General features: G+C 38.0%; 1 long non-coding RNA gene across 1 annotated transcript in view; it reads left to right on the forward strand.

Moving 5' to 3' along the window:
- Positions 1–26,844, forward strand: part of LOC130408489 (uncharacterized) — a 75,583-nt gene that overhangs the window by 13,636 nt on the left and 35,103 nt on the right. Inside the window, exons 2-9 of the long non-coding RNA XR_008904757.1 lie at positions 4,787–5,005; positions 5,178–5,213; positions 5,346–5,455; positions 7,882–7,946; positions 10,110–10,267; positions 12,897–13,106; positions 13,209–13,281; positions 16,804–16,881. This is a non-coding gene — a long non-coding RNA (uncharacterized LOC130408489). The remainder of the gene's footprint in view (positions 1–4,786; positions 5,006–5,177; positions 5,214–5,345; positions 5,456–7,881; positions 7,947–10,109; positions 10,268–12,896; positions 13,107–13,208; positions 13,282–16,803; positions 16,882–26,844) is intronic.

The following is a 26,844-nucleotide window of genomic DNA, read 5'->3' on the forward strand; positions in this document are numbered from 1 at the left end:
AATTTGCAGCCTTCAAATCCAAACGCCTTATGTATTTCACTTTTATAACTGAGAACCTAATTTGCAATATCATAATCATAACTAATGGATTTAGAACTTGGTCCATCAAGTGCAATTTATGCATCCATCTTGCGCACGTTCTTACCCTCTCTCTCTAGATTGATGAACCCAATCTATCAACCCACTATTCCTCTGCAATTACAGGCGCAGGGAATCTTATAGATTTGAAATTTCTATTTCTTCATAAAAATGGTAAATAACCCTTTCAGCCAGAGAAACCTGCTGTTAATGAATATTTATTTCATCAAAACCTACAGTGTTTTGGTCGGTTATAAAAAGGAAAATTAATATACTGAAATTTGCAAGGTTAAAATACTGTACATTTCTATGGAAAGGTTTTAGTCACACTGGTTGTGACATTTAATCATACATATTCACTAAATATTTTACATATGTGACCCTGGACGACAAAACCAGTCTTAAGGGTCAAAATATTGAGAAAATTGCATTTGAAGTTGTTAATCTGAGGCACTGTAGCAGGCCATCCACTCACAAAAAGAAAGTTTTTATGCATTTACAGTAGGAAATATCTTCATAGAACATGATCTTTAATTAATATCCTAATGATTTTTGTCAAAAAGAAATATCAGTAATTTTCCCCTCACAAAGTGTTTTTGGCGATTCCTAAAAATGTTCCCCTGCTATTTAAGACTGGTTTTGTTGTCCAGGGTCACATATATGATATCAAACAGACTGGTAATAATTTAAGTTTTATTGTAAGAATACATTTGACTAGATTTGACACTAACATTTCTTATAAGAGTGACTCATTTTAGCAAAGTGACTGTAGGTCTCGCCAAATTATTGGGGTGTAGAGGACGTTGAAGTTAATCACTTTGCATTTGGCTGGATGGCATTCTGCCTTAATAACACTGAAATAGGTAATCATATTTTCCACCCCACTTAAATAAGGGAACCACAGCCCAAGGCTGGCATTAGGGTCCTTGTTCTTAGAGGACAAACCTAGTTTAGTTCTGGGGTGTGATTGTCTTTTGGTCTGAATTATTTTTAACCAAATTAGTTTGCATACTTGGGCGCATGGCTTGATATGGAGGCCTTTTTGAATCCCATTAAAACCAACCTCATTACCCCCAAATTCTCGGTGATGACATGCAAAATGGTTGACAGCGTTGAAGGTTTGGTTATTATATGCATTAAACGTGGCTTTTTGATTGCGCTGGCGAATTGGATTAAAGGATCTTGATTCTTAAAGAAAGTGTGGAAATAAGTGGCTTAAGCATATGCAACACTTCCTCATGCTCTGCATGCTTGTGTGCAAGGACATTTGAAAGACAATGAAATGTTATCATTATTTTTGTTTTAAATCATACAATGCAAAGTATATGAAGTATTTTCTTTAAAGAATTTTCTTTTTAAATCCAAGATCCAAGTTGACTATTAGGGAAACGTTTCACTTTAAATCCTTTTTTAATTATCATTTAAAAAGCTAAAATAGTGGATAAAAAGTTGTGTTGATGGAATGAGATTTTTGCATTTAGTAAACAAACTGGTTTAATTGGTATTGCTCCAATAAAAAAAACTAAAATGTCATATGCTGTTAAGTGGTGTGACTGTAAAAACAAACAAAAAAAGTCTAAATAATAATAATAATTTGCATTCTTTAAACTCTCCCAAGTTATTTAGAAAGTTTGACATTCCTTTTTCTTATTAACATTGTCTCATTGCTAGAATTTACTCAATTTTAACCAAAGCATCTAATGCAATAAATGCGCTATTTATCGCCTTCATGAGCCTCACCTACCAAACCTGCGCTAGTTTAAACACCTCGTGTTTAGAAATCTCATCCCTTGCCCTCCTCCAATTTGGTTGAGATTTAGTTATTATCCAATCTCCATACACTTGATTAAAGAGCAGGCCTCCCTGACTGTCACCCTACCCGACGTGACATCTCCCTTCCGGGCCGCCGTGTGACTCGCCGCCCCTATTGCGTCCGTGCGGTGTTTGGATCATGTGACGAGGATTATTAATGACCACCGTCTTTCTGCCACTTGACACAGTGCTCCAGCTGTCAGTGGGCCCGTGGGCCGTATGATTCTGGCGCTGGTGCGGTGCCAGTCCTGGGTCTGACCCATCCGTCACTGTCAGCGGCAGTCGGGTGATGAATGGACCGAGGAGGCATGGCAAGGGAAGAGGCGCGAGATCCATACTCACCCACGTCTCGCTCGTACCTCTGTAAGACGTCCCTGTGCCAGCTGAGGCCTGCATGGCTCTTGCTAACTCAAGCCTGATTAGTTAAACCCGCTGGGTGTTGGGTTTATATTACTAAAACATCTGCATATGAATTTGTGCACATTATTTCTCCATCACAGCTTTTTTCTGTAGGTCACTTAACCAATCAAGAAAGTTTGTGGCGTTGAATATGTTAACTCTTGTCAAACTCTTAGGTTCCTTTTGCTTCTATTGTTTCAAAGAGCATCATGCGTGTTTCTCAAGTCTTGCTGAGGTAACACGAATCATGGGAAACCCAGCATTGATACATATTGTCAAAATAGACACATGGTATACCGTGGTTTAAAAGTCACGGTTTTAAAACCACTAATCTGTTCTGTTAAACCATTCTAAAGGTATGAGCTCTTTTATATGTCTCATCAAAGATGGAAATGCAGGAAGCCATCTGTGCTATTTTTATTTGTGCTTAAATTGTTATCATTTTTATTATTCTTATCTGCATTAAATGTGTTTTTATTTGCATGTTTGCATGTAAATTTAATTACTAGAAAGGGGTGTGCATGTTTACTACTGTTCCACAAAGAACCATTCAGCCAAAGGTTCTTTAAAGAACCATCGCTTTACTATTTTATAACCTTCAGATGTTAAAGATTCTTTATGGAACCAAAAACCATAGAAGAACCTTTCAATCACCTTTTTTAACAGTGTGCATTTAAATACATTTGTTTCAATGCTTTTCTTTGAAATGTGATGTTGATAATAATATTTGTAATATTTGTATACGTACATTTTTTTGAACCATTTAAAATATTTATTTTTTGTAATTTTATATTGAGATTTTGGACCCATACATAATTTTTATAAAGGGAAAACTAAAACCACTGACTCCAATGGCATCTCAAACTCAACCAGTTAACTCAGAACTCATTTCAGATTCATGCCCCCCATCTTTCACACGAAGGACCCCTGCAATTGTAATTGTATTACTAATTATTTGTTTAATTCAGTTATAAGGAGCTAACTGCTTCCTCCCTGACAGCTTTCCTTGCTAAAAGGCGATTCATTCCTGAGATGAAGAAATCGAATTAGGTCCAAACGCTTAAACGAGAAACGCTTTCTGGTGATAATCCTATTTGCCAGCATTAACATCCCAGCTGTGGCTGATGTTTGCCCATTATGACAAAATGTTTGTTCTTGCATTTGTAGTAATAGGAAGTGCACACACACTCCTCTCAAGCGTTTGATTGCATCACCTGCTAGATGACCGGGAAGGGGCAATCCACCCTTAAACATCTGTTCACCCTTGTGTTTCCTTTGCCCTTAAGGACCCCCAAATTCTACAGAATGTCCCTACTCTTCATTCTTCTATATTTCACAAAAGCTTGCTTATTTTAAACCACTAGGATTGTAAACAAAATGTCTTGTTATTCCTCACGGTTAATTGCTGACGATGTATTATTCAATTGGACGTTTTGTTTTGCTGTACTGTGTAAAAATGAATTGCAGGCTCACACATTATGCAGTTTTCATTCACTTATGCTTCACGCATATCAGCCATGAATTCCGGTGTTGGAAAAGCATGTGTTCTACATGTGAACAGCATCCACGTGATTAGCTCAGTGACACAGTATACGATCTTCACACGCTAGTAATAACAGCTTTTAAATGGAAGTCATCCATAAGAAACCAGGGGTCATTGGGGAGGGCCAAGAGAAGGCTCTGATTAATTCAAATTTGTCCGGCGTGGAGGGGCAGATCGGAAAGTTCCCCAGCGTGCCGAACGGGGGCGGGCCAATGTGGTCAGCCGGAACAGGCAGACGCAGCTTCCCCGGGACCCAGACTTCCTCTCCATCACTGTCAATAAGGCAAACGGCGGCCCCTTACATCATTTAATTTACTATTTTAATGATTACATACCTCATTGCCTTGCCATTGTTTCCCTGATTGATTATTAAATTAAGTTTGGATTAATCACAGCAGGTGATATTTAATGTTTTGGGAGAGGGCGGAGAGAAAGGCCCAGGATGGAGAAAATGGCTATACGACACTTCACTGAACAGGAGGTCACCAGAAGATTAATACGCCGTAAGGACAGGGGTTAAAAAATAAATTTCCCTCATGTTCTGGCTCTTTGGTTTTCTCTGCACTCTTCATTTTTCCCCATCTTGGGCCATTGGCCTCCCCACCCCATTCTTTACCTTTTGTTGATTAGTTCGTCCAAGACGTGAAGCGATGGTACGTCGAGGTCAGATGAATTATGACGGCAGCCTTTCAAAGGTGACCCCTAGTGCAGTTTTTGTGATCTACATGTGATGTAGTTTTCTCTCCATACAGCCTCCTGTTGGTGCTGATATGTCAACATCACACTGTATGGGTCAGATGTGATAATGTGACACAGTAGGAACCAATGCTGTTCTGGCTTCAGTGCCAAAAAAAATAATAATGTGTAAAGATACCGTTCACCCAAAAATGAAATTCTTCATTCATCATTTACTCAAATCTTTTAAACCTGTATTCTTCTTTCCTTCTTCTGCAGAACACAAAAGAGGATATTTGAAGAACGTTGGTAACCAAACAACATTTGACACCATTGGCATCCATTGATACAACACAACCACAAAGACATTAAAAAAAGGAGAATGTTGGTAACCGAACAACGACAGTACCTGTTGTTTTCTAATGTACAATCACAAAACCAATGAAAACCAATGGGTACCGCCGTTGTTTGGTTCCCAGCATTTGAAATGACAAGAGGGTGAGTAATTGATGACAGAATTTTCAGTTTTGGATGAACTGTTCCTTTGTTACATGTGAGTTTGATGGTGGTGTGTGTTCTGTTTTTCCACACATATTTTGCTATAGCTATATTATGCATGAATGGCAACAGCATCTTTTTCTCCCCAAATTTTTGCATGTGTGTTTTACAGAACGAACACCAGAATACAGGTTTAGAACAACATAAAGTTGAGTAAATAATGACAGAATATATCGTTTTTTGGATGAACCATTCTTTTAACTATACCTAGAATAAAGTCACCTCATGATGCGATGACATCAAATGCTATCTTCCAATTGTAATGATGCTTCCCATTTAGATGCCTCTACAATGCCATGCCTGATGTCAACAGAGCACCTGTTACCAGCCGAGCAAGGGAAGCCCATCCAAAACAGAACAATGGGAGGAGCGGCACCATCAGGGCCAGAGGTAAATTAAAAGGTTTGCAATGATCCTTTGATGAGACCACATGGCACCCAGCGAACGGCTAAATGGAGCAGTTTCTCCCTTATCAGTGCCTAAATCAGTCTCTTCATGAGGCACAGCGGCCCAGGGCGCACGCGGTAAGTGAGACAATGGCTCTCGAGGTGTTGCTGAGGGATTCCCCTGACTCGTGCCACATATGTCCCCAGCTGCGTCGCTTTCTCATCAACAAAGTCATTTTTGGCGTGCCGCTTATTGTCATTTTACAAGGGAAAGCTTTGAATGTAATTATTCGTCCAAGGTGCTGGTATCATTAACATCGAAATAGGGCATCTGTCAGTGTTATACCCCGCAGCTCTAGTTAAACTTGAGCCTTGCGCTTTTCAATCTACGCGTGGTTCAGTCCATTAATTAACCCGTGCCTCTGGTTGACCCGGGGCTCCCGTTACGCGACGTGACACGCCGCGCTTGTGACACGCACGCCACTCATTAAGTCCTAATTTAACATTCGTTATTGTCTTCCTTCCGTTGTTTACTACATACAAATGTAAACATGATTCTACTAACAGAGAAACTAATGTTTGTTAAAAGAATCACATGAAGCATGCAGATTGCGTGTGCGTGTGCGCAATTCAAATGACAGCACCTACTTGTCAATCAGCAGAATCGACATGAATTTGATTCTAAATGTTTATGTTATGTTTTCCATTACGAGTCTATTTCGTGAAATGGATATCATGAATATTGTATCAGCAGAACAGATGCATTTGTAAATATGGGAATAGAGCCAAAGTAAACAAAGCAACCGCCACAGTGGGAATGTTTGATTGGCTGGGATTGTTGTTGACGGATTGTCTTCGTGACTGACGTGGTTTGCGTTTGACATTCGTTGTTCGGCGGTGAAATATGCTTTTTCAGTTGATTATATGTCCATATAAATAATAGGTGAGGCCAGAATGATCATTAAATCATTACTAGGGTCCAAAATGTTCATTAAATCATTCCTCGGGTCTTTGTTTGTGTCCAGATGAACAATTTTCTGTAGGCCATCTGTTACATGCATCCTATCTATTTTCTCCTCAGACTGCTGAAACTGCTGAACCATGCACAGCTTGGCCCCATCTCCTCATCGCCGTAGAGTCATTACAAATTTAATGTTCTCTAGACCATGCTGCGTTGTTAATAGTTTACTAAACGTACAGTTGTGATTGGCGCAAGATGTGCAGTGTTATCACCGGAGGAAACAGATTCGTGGAGACTGTCTCATCAGTATAAAGAATAATGCAAAAGCAATGTAGAGATCTAAAAAATATCTCGGAAAATTTGTGTTAAAAATGAAATGATTAGGATTGTCCTCACCTGACCGAAGAATGAATGTGGCTCTGAAGTGAGAATGTAAGAAGTAAAATAGTGGATATTCATTTTTCTTTACGTGTGTATAGACCATTTTGGAAGACATAAGACAGCACTGGTCCACAAGCTAACTCCTTCAGTTTTTTAATACACAGATGTTAGAACAAAATACAACAGAGCATTTATATCCAAATCAAAATGTTACAAGAAACTCTTTAAGACTTAATTCTATGTCTACAATAAAAAAGTAAAAAAAAATTGAAACTGAAAGCGCTTCTGGTATATAAGTGGGACACATACAATTTGTATAGATGCTTTCATCGTAAGCATGCACCTGGCCAACTTCCGGTCTGAGTTTAGTTATAATAACAATTTATTTTGTATTTAATTTATATTAATATTTTATTGTATATGTTTTGCATTTAATTACACTAAAACTATTCAACAGTTATTGATTCTGTGGATGTTTACCGGAATTTTAGTTTGGGCCAAAAAACGTTTGTTTATGTTGTTGCCACTGAAACGATCTATTACATTTCTGGTCTATAATAACTTTTCATTGCAACCACATTTTTTTGCAGTATATAACAAGATCTATCGGAATACCTTGTTGGTAATGGTGTCTGTGGTATTACAGGCAGATTAAGGCAAGACTTATGTTACTTTGGCTCACTAGTGAAATGTGCTTACAAGCAAGTAAAAGGTCAAATAAGAAAATGCTATACAATGTTTTTTTCAACGCACCGCAAATAGAGAGACAAATTCCATCCCTGGTTTAATCTCAAAATAATTATTATGCACCTGTGTGTGCATACCTTTGAATGTGGAATAGAAGAGGAGGATATATTTCGGGATTAATTTAGCCGGGGCGGTTCTCCGTCGCACCAAGACAGCAAAAAAGCAGCGTTTACAGAACAGCTGCTTGAGCGATTAGAATATATGTGTGCATTTATATTGCCTCCTTTGGTGTCTCCTAAATTATTCATATCATCCAGATCAATTCAGTCAAAATGTGTTTTGTGACGGAGGTCGTGCATCTAACAGGGGTTTTTCTCTACCTTCATCTCACTGTAATACAGATCCGGCAGATCAGCGGCGAGCGAAGCTGTCTCCAAATGACCTGCGGCTGTGTTGACATATGCGGGTATGCTGCATACTTCTTTGTTTTGCAAACACACAAGGTGACGGCTGTGGAGTAAAGAGAGACCCTAAGTGTTTTCAATAACATTTGATAGACACGAATGAGAGCAGTCAGGCTGTGGATTTATTTGCACAGAGATGATGTCTAATGGGGTGAAACGTTTAAATGGGGTGTAATATGAGGTGACCAGTTTAAACCTGTGAGTGGGTTAAATGTAACGGAGCAAGAATCGTCCCGTTATGTCATTTGAATATACCTTGTAGCATAAATGACCAATTCAATTCAATAAGTGAGAAGAATGCTATAGCTCAGTGGTGAATCTTTCATAGCTTTTATTGAGATGTCAGTGTCAATTTCAATCAGACGTTTATCCTAAAATAAGCAGGCAGAGATGAAAATAGACATGAGACGATTTCATTCTCTAAGAATGTAGAGCTCTAACATCTCAGATATTTTATTGCCGAACAAATCGGAGATGTTAGCTAAAATCTTTTCTAAAACCCTAAACAAGACATGTGAGATTACTGCGGCCAGATTCGCCGAAGAAAAATCTGAGAAGCAGGACACTTAAGCCTCCAATTAAGTCTCCATTTGTTCTCCATGTAATCTCATTGCTGTCTAAACGAAACAAGTGAGATGCTAGAAGGATCTTATTTGTGATTTTTCTTTTCGTGCTTTTAACATTTTTTCAGGAGACGGGTAGTTTATTTGGCTTGAGTATATACTTCTTGCTTGCTTTCTCTAGGGGGAATATTCTCGCTCTCTGGTAGAATTGATTAGGACTTTTAAAAGCAAAGATAGCACACATAAATCCCAGGCAGTGAGCCATAATTCCTTATCTTCATTACAGCATAAATATAGCCGTTGACATTCCACGGTAGATCAAGATGTTTCTGAAGGGGAATAAACTTTGTAGCTGACACTTTGATTTTCACCGTGTGAGAAAATAACTGGGCACTATGAATTTCTGAAGAGGAAATAGATTACATCATTACACTGTTAACGGGTGGGAGGCAAATGTGTTTTCCGACTTGCCAGGTTGCCTTTCGATGTGCGTCATTCACAACGTCCAGCCCTGTGCCCCAGAGCTTAATAGATCTCCCTGAATCTACTCCGGGTGTCACAGTGAGCTTCTGTCATCTCTTTGTCCTCTGCGTTTCTGCTGAATTGATCTCCCTATGGACTGAACCGCTCTCCCCGGACGGCCCCCTCCCCGCTGGACGAATGTCCCTGAGATCTCCAGCAGCGTCTGTAGTCTTCATTACTCCTGACCCCAGTTTGGTCATCAGTCACTTAGTAAAACAAGCCCAGAATTGGTCCTGACTGTGCTCCTTCAGCTCTCTGTGTGATGTGTTTCACATCCAATTATCTGCCCCATGAGCATGACAGACACCTGAAGGGAGAAACTCAGAGTATCAGTCTCACCTGTCCACCGAGTGAGTAGCTCTGTCTCTTTCTCTTTCGTTCCTTCCTGTGGGACCAAAAGCCTTTTCTGGAACAAACACAGGTGGCGTGTTGTCCTTTAAAAGTGTGGGGTGAAATTTATTCAGTTGTGTTTGGTTGTAAGTTACTTTTAAAAATAAATCATTTCCCACTTTTAGTCTTTAAATGTCAACATTTAAAGACTAAAAGTGGAAAATTAATTATTTTTAAAAGCGTGAAAAACCCATTCTTAATGATGTATAATGTGCTGGAGAAAGTTTCATACACTGTGAAAAATAATTCTGTTAGCTTAGTAAATATTCCAAAAATAAACCGCTATATTGTATAATTTTTTTAAATAGTGGGACATAAAAATAAAACAAATCGAATTAACCCATTTAATTTCTCTATAATTCACATATACAATTGAAGTTTATTTAATGGGAAAAAAAAGTATTTAATTGACAAATAATATTTTTAATATACCCTTTATATTTTTGGTGAATTCTAATAGAAATGTTTGAGTTACTCAGATATACTTACTTTTTTTCTTACTTACATTTACTCAATTTAAACAGTACATTTCATTGATTTAACATTTTAATCAATTCAATTTAAGTGTAAATTGTTTTGAAAATCACATTCCATTTTTTATGTCAAGAAAAAGTGAATGACAAAGTTCATATCAGCAAAAAAGTACAGGTCTATTTCACATATTGTTAAAAATGTATTTCAAATTTTCAGTTTCAGATTCCCAGTTCATTAAGTCACCCCAAGACGATTGCCCTTTAAGAGAGGATTTTATCTCGCTCCAAAGAGATGATAAGGACCCCCGCAAGTGATGAATCCACAATTATCGATGGTTTCATATACGCAGTGAACTTCTCCAATCGCCCTACATGGTAATTGTAACAGAAGTCATATGCATAAAATTAATTATACCGAACCATAAGGGCTATAAATCAGTTCACTATCAATTCACTGAAAAATGTTTCAAGCACACATTCTTTACATAGTTCAAGGTAAAACAGGGCGGACTTTTACCCTCCATCAAATGATCTCTAGCAGAGTCCAATCTGTCCGTCCTTTACAAGAGAACTTACAGCTGTGTTTTAATATTTTTGTTCCACTTTCTTTTATGCTTTTTCATATAAAATATTTCATTCTATCCCAGCCTACATGTACGTTTTTGTTTGTTTGAACATCTTAAATTGTGCAACACATAGACGTTGGCACAGCTAATGGGATGAGATTGGGTGGGCCTCTTTGATCAACCAATGATAAACAACTAGGAAACCTGTACATTTGTGAAAAACAAGTCGTATTATATGGTTGATATGGAGGTCCAGATAGGTTATTGGGTTCATTGGGGATTGAAAAAAATCATTTAAGAGTTTCAAGAATGCACAACAAAAAAGTGTAGAATTTTAAATTAAATTAGTGCATCATCGCAATAACAGCATTATGTGTACCTCTCGTTCATTTTCCCTTTAATTTTTATTTGATGTATTTATTTTAATGAGACTTTGCAATACAGTTCATTTCAGGTGCTAGCTGTCTGCAAGTCCAATTACTGGAAAGTCATTTATTCTGCCAGACTAAAAGGAATCTAATTGCCCAAACTGAATGCCTAATGAGCACTTAGGCAATTAATTCCCCAGCTGCTGAAATCTGTATATTATAACCTAATTGAGTCATTTCACTTTAGCACATCCTTTTACAAATCATATCAAAGAGTGTAATTTCACGTGGAGAGGCAGTGGATCATGTTTGTCTGATTTAATGGGACCCAGTAAGAATAGCTCAGCAATTCTTACACTAATAAATATAACGTTGGCATTACATTTAAAATGTACAATTATGATATACAACTAAAGACATGCATATCATCTTTATAATGGTCACATTTTGTCTTAAATGGAGATAATCTTTATCTTTTAGCAAAAACATGTCACATTACAATAATATTTGTTTAAATATGTAAGAGGGGCTATTCTAACCTATTGTGTCGTATCAGCTAACACAAACTTGATAGTTTATAATTGTGAGAGTGTTTGGAATTTTAATGAGGTGCCAGAATGTAAAGCACTTCTATGTATTTCACTGGTTCCACCAAACAAAGTGGATCTCTGTTTTGAAAAGACAACGTATAGCAGAGGAACCCCATATTAAGACTGTTAGTTTCCATTATGAACATATGTATGACTATAGATTTTTCAGCTTTTAATTAAATAAAAAAATGAAATGCACGCGTAAATAATACTTAATAGACTAAAGGAAGATGAAAACCATTTAGAAAAAAAATAATTATGACTTAAAAATATAATGGATTCAATGTACTCCTTCGAATCAAGATTTTTTCGGTTCTTTTTAATGAAAATTTTAATAGGTCCTTAAGCATAATGCCCTGCCAATTTCCCTCTGCAAACAGCAAGGTCCTCTTCAGACATTTATTGCTGGATAAACTTCCAAAGGCTTCCATTATCTTAATGCAGCAATTTCACAGATTATTTAAAATGCTGTCATTTACTGTAGTTTTTCACAATGTTGGGTGGTGGGGTGTGCAGGTCAATAAAACAGCGTCTGATACTGAGTCATATTAGAAATACGTTCAGACATGACTCTTGCGTTAAACTCTATGGATCAGCTGTTTCTGTCTGTGGGTATCTAAGGACGCAGTCCTGGCAAGGAGAGTAATTGATTTCAATTCAAATGGGTTTCCTATGAGGATTTATACGCTGGCTGGTTTTATGAGGGTTCGAAGAAAAGTGAATAATGACCTCTTTTACTATTGCATTTAACATGTATGTTAAAACTGTGATTAATCAAATGTGGCAGCCGTGTAATTTATCATTTAATTTTGTCACATGCTGTGCTAGTTGTGTCAGTGCGAGGCCAGAGAGCAGTAGGGGTAGGTTGTAATTTGTTGTGTCTATTTTAAGGACACAAGGTTGACATGACTAACAATAATAATGTGGTTTCACTAGGATTGCCAGTCACAGTGTGCTCATTTTTACCACAAATATACAGCATCGTATGTTTCGTCCATGCTTGAGGTGTTATAACCCTCGTAAAAGCCTGGTTGGTATATGACCCCTTCACTAATACATAAACATGACCGGGACACGTGTTTGATATGGTCCGGCTACACCACGATACTTTACATTTTCATGGGCAATGAATCAAGAAGGTTTTAAACATTTAGTGACGGCCATTCAGCTCTGTCATGCTCATTAAACCTTATGGCCATAAACCCATCCACACTCATGTGAACACATCCTCTGAAAATATTCATATAAAACGAACTTAATTTAAGAAATAAGCATAATAAGATATTATTTAGACATACAACTAAATAAAGCGTTTTCTAACCAATCTCCAACGCTTGACAGTCATGTCTTCATGGGTGAGGTCTAAAGCGCATGACATCCTCGTATTCGAAAAACAAGAACAGGGCATTATATCACACAATTGAATCCATTATAGCACTCCGAGTTACAAATTATCATTGCTCTCTCTCTCTCTCTTCAGGAGAAATCATTTACAAGCCAATGGGCAAGCAGCGCACTCAATCCACAGCGCAACATTCCTAACTGCGAAAGCACAGAGATGTCACCAGGGAGAATAAAGAGAGAGAGAGTGACCATTGAGCTCAGCCAGGAGTGAGTGAAATGGCCAAAGGCTTACAGGAAACTATACGACGGCAATGAGAAAACAACAATTCGGTCCCATCAACCGAGAGTGAGTTTGTATGGCAAAGAGAGAAAGAAACGGTGCATCTCTTCAAATGTCTGCACTGTAAGGCTAATTTACTTAATGAATGCTCTCCTCTCTTTTGTCTAGGGGACAGCCCCCCGTGCGGCCTCCCTGCTCTCTCGCCTTGTTTGTGGACCACCCAAGAGAGCCACAGTGGCAGGTACAGTGGCATTGTCTGGGGTTCAGAAGTTCATGCTATCTCATAGCTGCTTGACTGGATTCTAGTGCGATCATTGTTGTCTATCTTAGAATAATAAGAGAGGCACTTGTGACCCACTATCAGAAGTATTAACATATTCCATTAAGTCAGCTCATCCTTCCTCCAGTTGAATCAAAATTGACTTCTGAACCTCTGCCAGGGTTTTGGCAAGAGGTGTTTAATTTGGAAGACCCTTACGGTTAAAAGCCATAGCGTGAGCTTCTTTTGAGAGCGGTTTTCTCTTTTCGGTCTGAGGGGAGTGAGTCTGAGTATATTGAAACGTTTGATTTTGCATTTTTCTTCTGTGGAATTGCGGCCACTTAGTCCTTGATGCAGTGTTCTAGTATGAATGTAGACCTTTAAAAGAATAAAAAATCAGTTTGATTAATTGAATGCAATTTGGTTGCACTTTATAATAAGGTTGTATTTGTTAACATTAGGAAATGCATTTGCCAATGTAATTTAATGCACATTTGTTTTATGGCATTTATGTATTTGCGTAAATGTTAGTTAATAAAAATACAAATAAAAAGTTGTTATTGTTTGTTTCTTGTGCATTCATTTTTGTTAATATGTACAACTTTAGATTTTGAAATTGTGTTGGTAAATGTTGAAATTAACATGAATTAAGATTGTTAGTTCATTTGCATTAACTAATCTTAACAAATACAACCTTATTGTAAAGTGTTACCTTTATTTCTTCCAAGAGATCAGAATCAGAAAAGTCTGTTCTTGATACTTTTACTCTTCACATGCAACAGATCGCCACACTGAGAAAATAAAATTGGCACATGCATGCGTCTAATATATAAAGCAGATTGAATGAGATATTAAAAATTCTTTTGGTCAAATTAAGCTTTGCCTGAGTGGACGTCCCTGCGCACCCTGGCTCTTTTCATGGCCACTGTTTAGATACTATAATTTCATGACTGGTTAACATTCATTACCGCAGGATTTCTTTTTCATTGATGGGTAAAGGGGAGGGGGAGGGCAGAGGGGCGGAGAGGAGGGAGAGCTGTTTAATGTGTCCTATTTATTGCACTTGCTTAATTCAGCCTAAGAAATAACACACAGCATCTATGGGCACCAGATGCCTGGATCATTTGTAAGATTGTATCAGTGGACCTGCTGCGCTTCCAGAGCACGAGGATGATGCATGTAGGTTTTCCACATCTGTTCATTGCTGCACGTGTGTGACGACGTATGCTTGGGTCGCTCTCTTTAATTTTATTATGAAATGGGAGAAAATGGATGGATGGAGGGTGTGTCTGTATGAGTGGGCGTGTCACAGTCGGAGGGGTGTAGAGGGGGCTCGGGGACATCTGCTGTTCCTTTGGCGTGGCAGTGAACACAAAGGCCATCAAAGTGACAGAGGTTAAGTCAACCCATGGCATGGCAGCTGCTTACCCTCCCCATACATAACTCCCTTTTGCCCATTCATACAAGCCCTCCCTCAGTAACTCCCTTCATGTCCTCCTGATGGATCGTCCCTAATATCATTAGCCTAAACATTCAACTAATTATACAGAGTCTCATTTTGGTCAGACACTTAAAATCTTATAAGTCACCTTGCGCTTTAATTAATTTATTTTACGGTTTCTGAAACAGGATTTACATACAGTGCCAGCACAGAGATACCAAGTGTGGGGCGAAATAGAAAAATCAATTAAGACTTAAATTGTTTGCCATTTATTTAACGGGGGACAAGCACTGCATGCATGGAAGTTAAATCAATTGAATGGAGCTTTTCAATGGGGAGGGCAAAAAGAATTTAAATGGAGGTTAATAGGCCCCCACAAAATGTGTGTAGAACCGTCTACAACTGCAGGTTGTTTAATGGGGGCCATCGAATGTGGTGTATGTAGTATTCAGAGAAAGTAAATATGAGCTAGTGAAATATTAAGTGCAGACATTCAGTTTTCTTTTCAAAACACCTTCTGTTATTTGTTAGATATTTAAAAAATGCCGTGACACACAATTTTTAGATTGACTGGGTGTCTCTATAGAAAGTGCAGTACATCTGTTATAAGGGTGAGAATATGATCATCCGTTCCTTAACTGTAGTCCAAATGTATTAAAGATAAATGCAGTTCCTAATGCAATATGGTATTTATCATAATAATAATAATAGCCTAATAATAATACAAATAGGACTACTACTTCTGATAATAGATCATTATTATTATACAATTTTATAGAATGGAATTAAGTTAAATGTTCAAAATGAAATATTTGATAAAATAATCTATTTTTTATTTTACTCCTTTATTGCTCTTTTTATTTAGTCAATATCCAATTTTCACAAAAATGAATTTATGTTGTTTTTCAATTTGAAAACTTTCATATTTTTACTGGACTGCCAGATTATTAGCCAACATAAAGGTCCATGTTTGTTTTTAGATAGTCAATAAATATAATTTGAGATGATTTGGCATAGTGGTTTTGTAATGGCATGCTGATTTTGAAAGCTATGCATTTATCTTGACATTAAAGAATATGGAACCAGTACAATCACATCAGTCTTGCTTGTGGCGCCATATATTTTCTGAATTTAAGTCACTTTCAGTTTCTTACACTGCCACCTATAGTTTACAAAAGAAACTACATGAACATGTCATTTAGATGTGCAATGCTTTCACACTTCGCTTCAAAGATATACCACTCTATATGACAGTCAGCACAAGTAAAATGCACTTCTCTGCTAGAATGAATATTCTTTGACGTGAAACTGTCCAAGAAAAAAAATGTGTATTGAAAGATCTGCTCTGAAGTAATTGTAATTAAAGGACTTACATGGTGAGTGAATCAAGCACAAAAATGATAACAATCACAAAATAATTTATCTTTTAAATTGATATGGTTGAATATTTACATTCTTTATAAAAAAAACATTAAAAAAGCATTTTTGTTAAATATTGCTACACTTTTAATTTAATTTCTCAACATAATAACGTTGAGGCTAATAAAACCAAACTCACACTTATATTCTGTTTGTCACATTTATAATTCACTTCTTTTCTGTTTGCCACTGTTGCCTCTTGTAGCAAGTCAAACAGTCTGTTTAAGTATTACATCTGTGTACTGCAGATGAAATGTCATTTCCCATCCTACTTCCATCGTGCTTTTCATTTAAAATGTCATAAGTTTACGTCACGAGACAGCGGACTAAATTGCATGATTTAAGGTTTGATCATGTAAATCAATTGCGCCTGGAAGGGCAGGTCAAGCGATTAGCCAGTGTTGTCTCTGAACAGAGCAATGCAGACTGTCAGACTGTTTCTGTGGGGAGAAGAAGAGTCACTCAAAGGAATTAACATATTGACTGTTTGTTGCATGACATTCTTGTGTTGTGTGGTGAATGTATTTTGAGAACTATAAAATTGGGAAATAATGGGATCTGGCACATCAGGGCTTTTAAAGTTATAATTATTATAGTAACAATAATAATAATAATAATGTATTCATTATTTTATGTTTTGCCAGACTACCTAAGACGCCAAATGTGCCATAAAGAATTAGCTGTGGTTCTGGATAGCACTTTCTCCAGACCTTACATAACAGGTGAGACAATTTCATCAACTCGGACCATTCACAGATATTTGCTGTTCCCACCTAGAAAAGAGATATAACACAAAGACATAGCAGTCATGTAATCTTAGCCAGCGGCTCCTATCCCACACTCCAGAAAAAATCATAAATTTGTTCCGTCTCTGTCTGGTTTTAGTCACACTTGTGGAGCAGTAAGAAATAAATAGTGAAGAATGTCCAATTAGGGCAACAAACACAGACACTTCCCTGTGAGTTTTAGTTCTGAGTGAGAAAATAGATGTCATACTGAGTTTTCAAATAGACTTCCCGAGCCCCTCCAATTGAATACTCACTTTAATGTTAATTTTTGGACTGATGCTCATCACTTAAAAACATAAACATAAAAGCCTCTTATATGTCCTCAGAGAGGTGCAAATGTCAAGAAAGGGTCATCTTTTAATCCCAAAACACAAAACTGAATTAAGGTATAAACATTAAGAATGCAACCTTTTGAACATTTTAAGGAGGATATTTACTGTATGTGACCCGGAGAGAACATTGCAACACAATAACTGTTCAGTGATGTTCATTTTGTATATTTGTTTGTTATTAGTTACATTTTGCTTATACGACCGACACATGATGAGCATGTAAGAGCGTGTTTACTCAGATTGCAGATCATGGACTTTGATGAGTTTGATAATAATTTCTCAGGGGGGGGGGTATTTCTCCGGGAATCATAAAAACACTCAATGGGAGCGTTTTCAAACAGAGGTCAGGCCTGCAACAATATTTTCCCTGCGTGATGATGGCTTTTTCCTGCACGGAGCGGCCATCTGCGAGATGTGATTCCAAAGCTGAGTAAACTTTTCGTAGGGGAGGCTGAAAAAAAACTGAAATCAAAACAAAAGGGCACAATCTCCGTCAGAGTGTGTGTGAATGTACATGTGTGTTTGAGAGAGAGAGCTTACTCTCTTGCCTGTGCTGCAGGAGTGACATGGCATGCTTATCTGCCGAGGCTCATCCGGGGGCTTATCACGGTTAGGCCCGGGCATTTGTTCTGCCGACACCGCCTCTCGTTCCCCCACGCCCTTTCTCATTATTTGCGCTCCTTGACTTTCTAGCCTTTGGTGGGATGAATCCCTATGTGGAGCTTAGCGCATCCCAGGAGGAGTACCGCTCCATGAGGAGACGTGAGAGAGGGACACGTTCTCTCTCCAAACCAGTCTCAGGAGATGGACCACATCTCACCGGCAGTGTCTGATGTGGGTTAAATGCAATTATGGTCACAATTAGTGGAGTGATAATTATTTCATAGAACACATTAGAGCGATGTCATTATCAATGAACCTATCAGTTTGATACTGTTTACAGGGATTTAAGGAATTATTCTTGTATGCAGATTTTCCTGTAAGAGCACAACATTCAGTTTTGATGACAGAATGATTCCTAGGGGAAAAATGTATTGCTCAGATTTTCTAAAATAATCTCAGTTGTGTTTACATAATAATTTATTGATATTTTAGAAGAGATAATAACAGACATGCTTGAAATTGTATTTACTGTATGGAAATTTACTAAATGAGCTATACAGTACTGTTACTGAGTATAAAAAGGATTGAGTTTGTATTGAAATATAAACAAAATAAACATTAACAACATCTCACATCTCAGATTAATTTAAACAGGTGCAGGATTAAAATGAAAGTATAACCATAAACCGAGGAGATATGCAAACTTTTCTATTCCATTTATTGATAGAAGATAAAATAGCAATGTTTCAATCAATGGATATCATCATTTATACAGATTTTTTATTAACCATACAGCTGCGGAAAGAATTAAGAGACCATTTTCGTGTTTTCAAAAGAAAACAAGTTCATATTTACTTTTAACCAATACAACATTTGTACTAATATTTGTACATGTATTGTACAATTGACAAGGTATTGTCATGTTGTCAGTCTTTCACATTGCTGAAGGATGACTTTGCCACTCCTGAGGTTTGATTTTGTTGAAATTCAACAGACACTGGACTGGAATGTCCACAATACATCTAGAAATGCTGATTAAACAAACATTTCGAACAACATTTTTCCTGTGGCTGTCAGTAAGGTCTTTATCATTCTCTGTCAGTATTTTTACATATTGAGACCTTGAAGGTTATTTTCTTCCCCTTTAATCTCATTGCTGTCTAGGATAAACAAGTTCTACCTTGTTTTTGTACACTGTAGAAACAGAAAGGCAAAATAAGAGTGAATATGCAAGTCTGTTATATACTATACGTTTATATACATTACACTGAGGCTACTTCATTGAAATTTTAAGGTCAGAAAATCCCTTCGCTTCCCGTGACATTTCAATTTCAAGTCCATGAAAACTCAACTTATTATCTTCTGTTTCACATGATAACTAAAGTATGCGGTGTGCAGAACCAGCCATGAACTTTCAGTTGTGTTGGTTGTAGACCAACATTCTCCATTATTATAAAAGAGGCCTAAATGACTTGAGGAGGGAGGGAGTTTCTCCAGAGAAATGTGATTTTTCCATAGCGATCCACTGAGATGGAAGATGTGGGTGGATGGCTTGCCAGCAGTTTGACTGTTTGATGTGGGAGGTCTTAACTTCACCCCGCTGGGCCGGACCCCGAGACTTCTCATTAACCGTGTCATCAAAGGCCCCCGGCCCAAGTAATCATAACATTAACGTTGACATTACCACACAGCTACAAGCTTCTTTTGAACGCTCCACAAACATGCCTGAGCCGGCTGAGTCATTCCTCCGCAGCAAGGGAGCTTGTGCTGAAGCAAACTACGCAAGGTTGTAACGCCGCTCTCTCCCTGCGCGCTTCATCACAAATACAAACACAAATCCGTGACTGCGGACGAGCACGTAGCGACGTTTTCAGAAGATCCCTGAAGCTCTCTTTGGACTGTCCTTAATTAAAGCAACAGTCGTTGTGAACGGGCCCTTGGAGAGATCAGCTGTCACGACTGCTGGGACAGCTCTGTGCTCCTCACCTACCCCATTCCCCATCCATTACTCGCTTCTCCTCCACACCTCCTCTGAGCCCCATCACATACGCTCCCATCTTCTGTCTAGAGGTCGATGGGGTTTCTGTGTTCGTACCTTGCTTTTAAGCCATCAGACACCCCCATGGGGCACGTGAGGAAGATATATCTCTGTCACCGTCCCCGGATTCCACCACAGTAATGCAGGGAAGGACTTGAGTGCACCTATCAGTTTAGACCCGCAAAGGCACAAGCGCATCTCACCGTCTCTTTTGGGGGGCTATTACAGGCGGGGCCGATCTTTTCCTGAAGTAGAGAAACCAATTAGAGAGTGTATTTCCCATTAAAGGACACATGCATGACAAAGCCGGCCACGAGGTCACAGGTTTATTATGTCATCACCCCACGCGGGGGCCATTATTATAAATAAGTGTGCGTATAGAGGTCACTCATGGAAATGGGATCTAGATTTTTGCGTGATGTCTGATTATGCCAATGGCCCTCTAAGTGCTTCATTATGATCATTCCTCATAGATTCATATTTAATCCCTGTCCTGGAGTTTGTCCATTTAATGGGAGGCATTAAACGTGACCTGTGAGAGACGAAGAACAAGACGAGGTTACGACAAGCACGGCTCGTGCTGCTCGGAAAGTCTTTACATGTGTTTTCCTCGGTCCCTTAAGACGTCGACTGGAGTTTGATGTGAAAGACAAACCCTTGCTCTCAACAGGCTCGTCATTGTTACTTTGGAAAACGAGGTCCCTACGTGCAACTATCAAACTGCTTTTTAAAAGGTAATTAAACAGCAGGTCTCCTCTGCCAAGGGGGCGATGAGTTTCGCTTCATTAGCATCACTGTGTATATTAACTCTTTGTGCCGTACAATTATGGAATTATGGCCGCTTCTCGAGGAAATGAAGATGTGAGGGGAAGAAAATGGTAATCTACTAACCTTCAACTGCAGCTCAGTTATTTGTTATTAATAGTCAGATTAATGGGTTTTATTTTGAAATAGAACAATAAACTGTGAGGGCCACGGAAAGTGAAGATATATTTGATGATATCATTAGCTGAACAGAGAAATTATCGTCACGATAATGGCTGGTTTAAACTCAAATATACTGTATATGTGACCCTGGATCACAAAACCGCTCTTAAGTAGCAAGGGAACATTTTTAGTAAAAGACAAAAATACATTGTATGGGTCAAAATTATAGATTTTTCTTTTATGCCAAAAATCATTATGAATTTAAGTAAAGATTGTGTTGCTTGATGATATTTTGTAAATTTCCTACCTAAAATATATCAAAACTTTATTTTTGTGAGTGTATGGCCTGCCACAGTGCCCATGATTGACAACATCAAAGGCAATTTTCTCAATATTTAGATTTTTTGCACTCTCAGATTCCTGAGTTTTAAACGGTTGTATCTCAGTCAGATATCGTCCTATTCTAACACCTCGTACATAAATAGAAAGCTTATTTATTCAGTTTTCAGATTATGTAAAAATCGCAATTTTGACTGGTTTGTTGTCCAGGGTCACATATAAGCACTAATCTGGTGATCTGGTGAAGTTATACCAATGTCTCTCATGAGATGCACATGTACAGCAGTTTAAAGTAACCCCAAGCGTGTTGTAATGCATACATATCTCAGCACTTTTTGTCAAAAAGACCAGCATAAATTTCCATACTGGAGAGCTGGTTTATACTGGTCAGATGCTGATATGATTGGTGGACCAGCATTAAAGGAGTAGTTCACCAAAAAATGAAAATTCTGTCATAATTTACTCTGCCTCAAGGTGTTTCAAGCCTGTATACATTTCTTTGTTTCTGTTGAAGACCAAAGAAGATATTTTAAAGAATGTGGGAAAGTACACAGTCGTGAGGCACCATTGACTACCATTTGTCCTTCTAGTCAATATAGTGCCCCAGAACTGTTTCTTTCAAATACATTTTTATTTTGTTCAGCAGAAAAACGAAATGTATACAGGGTTAAAAAACAGGGGGCGGAGTAAATGATGATTTCATTTTTCAAGTTTTCATTTACGGATGAACTATCCCTTTAAGCTTGGGTGACCATGATGGTGTTTTTGACAAAAATCGTTTAGAAACCTTGAATGTCTAAATGAAGTTTCCCAAAACCCCAGGCACAAACATAAAGGGTGACTAGTAATGATTTATGGCAAAAAAAATACAAAATATTGAGATGCAAGGTTTCAGAAGGACAGCATCGAAATGCTCGTCCGTTAGGTAGGTTAGGTAGGGCCCATATGTCTTGTGCTCCACGATGTTCCCTGTATTAGTATGTAGCAAGTGTTAAGGGGAGTGTATGGGCTGACTGACCCCAGCGCTGATCTACATACAGCCTGGAAAGCAAAGCAGCTCCTTCCATCAGCATGCAGTGACAGCCTCCTCTGCTTAATGCACTCCCTCAGTTTATAAATGCCCAAAGTGTGATAAACATTTCTGCTGAGCCAATGCACAGGTTTGGCCTGTACAGATAACCACTAGAAAGGAAGAGGCAGCCATGTTGTCTGTAGAGAGTCAAAGGGCCCAAACAGGACAAAGGCAATGCTTATAGCTGTATCAGCTTGCATGAAGCAAGAAAATTATAATTTTTTGTACAGGACTGCCTATGATAGTGTTTTGAAAAACTGTATTATTTTTACAAAGTGACTGTCTTGATTTTCCTTTAGATATTTTGATATCCAGCTCGGACATAAAATAACAACATTGCTATTTGGAGTGTTTTTGAGTCTGCAAATTTTAATTCATTTTTTATTCATTGTTTTATATCTGAGGCCTCTAACAATATTTTTGCATGAAGGTCATTTGAACCATGTTTTCACATAAAGATATTATTTACAACAATTTTTTTCAGCAATGACATCCCAAACACAACAACATGAGGGCCAGATGATCTTTTTTTCCTGGGGCGTTCTTGTTCAATACTTTGAATGATGGAAACACTTAGAAAGAATACTTAGAATGATGAGATGAGGCAATGGTAGTAAGAAATATGGAGGAATGATGCATTATGGGATATCTACATTGTAATTTCTTGACAGTTGACAGATGAGTCTTCATTTAGGTTAAACCAGTGATGTGGCAGCAGAGCGGCCAGGATGTAAGCTCCCTGGAAACTAAAAGACAGACCAGAGGCGGCTTCATGGCAACTGTGACCTACTTTCTTATTTTTAAACTCCGCTTGATTGATGTTGCTGATGATGTTTTGTGCTACATATGCCCATGTCTCTTGTTATGGGATATGTGGTACTATGTTCCTGCCAAACACATGCAGTGTGTGAGAATATTAGGTTGTGAACCACAAATATATATAAAAAATACAGGTGCGGAAAATGTTAAGAGAGAAATTTTCATTTAATCAGAGTTCCTAGATGTATAAAGGACTGCAAAAGCACTTGTGTTTAATATGTTTGACATTAGTGTGTGTAATAATGATTTTTATCACAGTTGAGGTTTTGTTTTTATGAATTTCAACATGCACTGCACTGGAATGGCCACTATAATTAAATATTTATTCTGCTGGTTAAAGTGTGAACAGATAATTTGAGATATATAATAGTATAAATCCTTGTCCACCACTAAGCATCATGAGATATTATCTTCTTGCAGGACTTGATTTCGAACAAATAAATTAAAAAGGCATAAACTTAGTGTTCTTATTGGACTTTGATATACTTTCTATACATCTTCGTACTTTGGCTGATAAAGTGTTGTGTGTTATGGACGGTTTTAATGTCTGTTTGCTTCCTTTCAAAAGAAACTCTGTCTTGTAAGACCAGAGGTGCTGTAAGATTAATTGAGTCCTGGATTTGTCTCCTTAGTCTGGCTTTCAAAGCCTGTCCTGCTGAGGAAGGATTCCAGATCATCCAAAGCAAAGGGACAATCTCATTAATATATGATAAATAGTAGCCTGTACTGTGATTAATTAGTGTTTGTGACAGCATACGTCTACCAGGCCTTTATGTTTTCTACCAGAATGTAAATTTTTCTCTTCTAAACTCGTGTCCCTTCCCAGCAGCACTTGTGAAAGAGCGCACAATTTTGCATATTCCAGTCTTGTTCCATTTCATTCTTTCCCTGCTTAGAACAGCAGCCCAGGAATTAAATGCCTGGGGCATGATTGATTACTTTTCTGTTTCATTTGCAAGCTGAAAAGTTGTTTTCTTTCTTTTTTGTTTCTTTATTTCTGTCCACCTCTTATTTTTCTTTCTCTTTGGTTTTGTACTTGTTCTTCCTGGCGTTCTTGGGTTCTGGGCTCATTGAAACAGGAATGTCTTGTAGCACTTGCCTTGCAGTAGGATTGATTTGAGTCACTGCAGGACGAAGTTTGTGTGTTTTTCCCACAGGGGCTCTTGTCCTGACTTTGCCCTAGACTCAAGTACAGGTTTGTGTGTGTGTGTTTGTGCTATAGTTTAGGGACAAATTTTCCTTAAGAAGAGAGCTAAATATGACACAACCTTCCTTTGAGCACACCTTGGAATATGTTTAATTGGAAAAAATATCTTTTAAATGATAATTACAATTGTTTTTTGGTATTTGAAGGTCAAGCGTATGAAATTTAGCGGCATCTAGTGGTGAGGTTGCGAATTGCAACCAATGGCTCACTCCATCCCTCCCTTTCAAAGCACAATGGCGTATGACACAGGACCGAGGTGTTGTCACATTTTCAGTTGTTTGCCGAAGGAGATAACGTATGTACGAAATGCACTTTGTAGAGCAATTTGTCCTTTTAGGGGTACGGTAGAAACAACATAGCGAATTCCATGCAAAGGGACCAGCGGTGTATGAGATAGAAATAGCTCGTTCTAAGGTAATAAAAACATTACGCTTCATTATGTAAGACACCTATGAAGACATAGTTATGTTTATTATAGTACATTTCTGTCAATAGAACCTCCCAAAAACATACACACGCAACCTTTAAATGGTTAGAATGTATTTATTATAATAAGCTTTTTATAAAATCACTACAACTGAATGGAACGTGTTTCTGTTGCAAAGTTGTTTAGCAATTGCGTTAGCAGCGCAAAGTTTGTCGAAATGTACAGTATATCTTGAGTGTATTGTTAGTCACTTTGGATAAAAGCATCTGCAGACAGTAATGTCCTAAGAGAATAGATTATGTCCTAGAAGTTAAAAGATATGCGTATTGTTTTGGATGCTACTAATTTGATTGATTCTTTGTGATAAAGCACAGCAACAAACAGGAGAACTACAAAATATTTCATCAGCTTAAAGCGGCCTAAGATCATTACAAAACACACATTTGATACTGCAACAGTAAACTATTTAATGCATTCACTTCAGTGAGCCATTTACCAATGCCATTAAACAGCTCTGTCATTCTGATATGGCACTCTCTCTTTGGACATATGGCCATGAATAGTTACGGTTTTGCATTGCGATCGCACACGCAGATGTGCACGCGGTTTCACAACGCTCGCCACTTTCTCCGATCCAGCATTCTTCATAAAATGACTCTGAACTGCAGTTCTCCGTTGAACAATAAAGACGACGGCATAAATTTGTTTGTTTATAGCTGTACATTGCAAATTAAGACTCGCCATTAATTGAGAACACTGCTTCAAAGTGGCATCTGTTCATTTTATCATGACAAAAGCCTCTCAGTGCAGATCGAAATGTTTTCGGATGAGTTCATGTAGCTATCTATCTGATTTTACTGAGAGTAAAGACACATACTGTCATTAGTTTCCCGTGATAGATCGAATTTATAGTGTCAATTTTGCAAACAGGTTTTTAAATAAATGTGTAATTGGCAAACCAACCATTAAGGTGAACTAGCCCTTTAAGTTCATTTTGATTCTACGTATGTCACTCTTAAATGTTATTCTGTGTTATGTCTTTATCTCTATTTGTTAGCCGGCATGGACAAAGCATCAATATCTATGACTGTAATTTTGCAGACCACTTTTCACTTTTTTCCTCCGCTTTTGTGTTACCTTGATGCACTCAGAGCCTTTGTTCTATCTAGGAACACGCACATCAACTATACGAAAAAGACATATTCATCAGAATATATGGCTTTTAATGTAAAAGCCAATCATCTTTCCTATCGCATTTATTGAGTTTGCAGATCGGGTCGACGCGGGCAGGGATCAGAGGCTAAGAGGATGGCCACCGGGCCGTTTGGCTCCTGCCCGCTTATACAATAAAAAGCCTTTTCTGGGAAATTGTTCAAAAAATGGCAAGACTTTTCATCGTAGCTGCGGCATAATGTATTTTATGGATTATTATTATTGTAGATAATCTCTTTACCTGTAGGGTTGAGGTGCTACACCTGAACCTCTTTATCCAGGGCTGCAGCAAAAACGCTATGGCATGGACACTAATCCCTTAATTCTTTAGGAGGACAGCACTGCTCCCCACATGCCTATGTATGTTTGAGAAAAGAAGATTGGGAAGAGCTCCATTATGTTTCAATGCCTCAGTAAACTCATAATTTGTTGCTTATAAATAGTTAGTAAACTTTCCTGTCGCTCAGGGTTTAATGTATTGCGCTAGCAAGGCCAATGTCATGGGTTCGAGCCCAGGAATTGCACATACTTTAAAAAAAATTGTATACAATGCAATATAAGTTGCTTTGGGAAAAAAGCATCTGCTAAATGCATAAATGTAGTAAGGTAGTTGTTAGGTTTAGGTATTGGGTATAGGGAAATGGAATATGGTCATGTTGAAAAAGTGCTTTATAAGAACTAATAAACAGCCAATATGCTAATAATAGGCATGCTAATAAGCAACTAGTTAATAGTGAGGATTGAGAAGTCTTACCGGTGGTTCTATAGAGCTTGTTAATCGGCATCACACCGCGTTGAATGTTGCGCAATCTTGGGAAGATGCCACCATAACTTTGGTGGGTCGGTCTTGCTGTGTTAAAAACTGCAATAGGATTAAACGGAGTCGTTCAGTAAAACCCAAGGTTCTTTAGCTTTCAAATT

This window comes from Triplophysa dalaica, chromosome 19, assembly GCF_015846415.1.
Source record: "Triplophysa dalaica isolate WHDGS20190420 chromosome 19, ASM1584641v1, whole genome shotgun sequence".
NCBI classification, from domain to species: domain Eukaryota; kingdom Metazoa; phylum Chordata; class Actinopteri; order Cypriniformes; family Nemacheilidae; genus Triplophysa; species Triplophysa dalaica.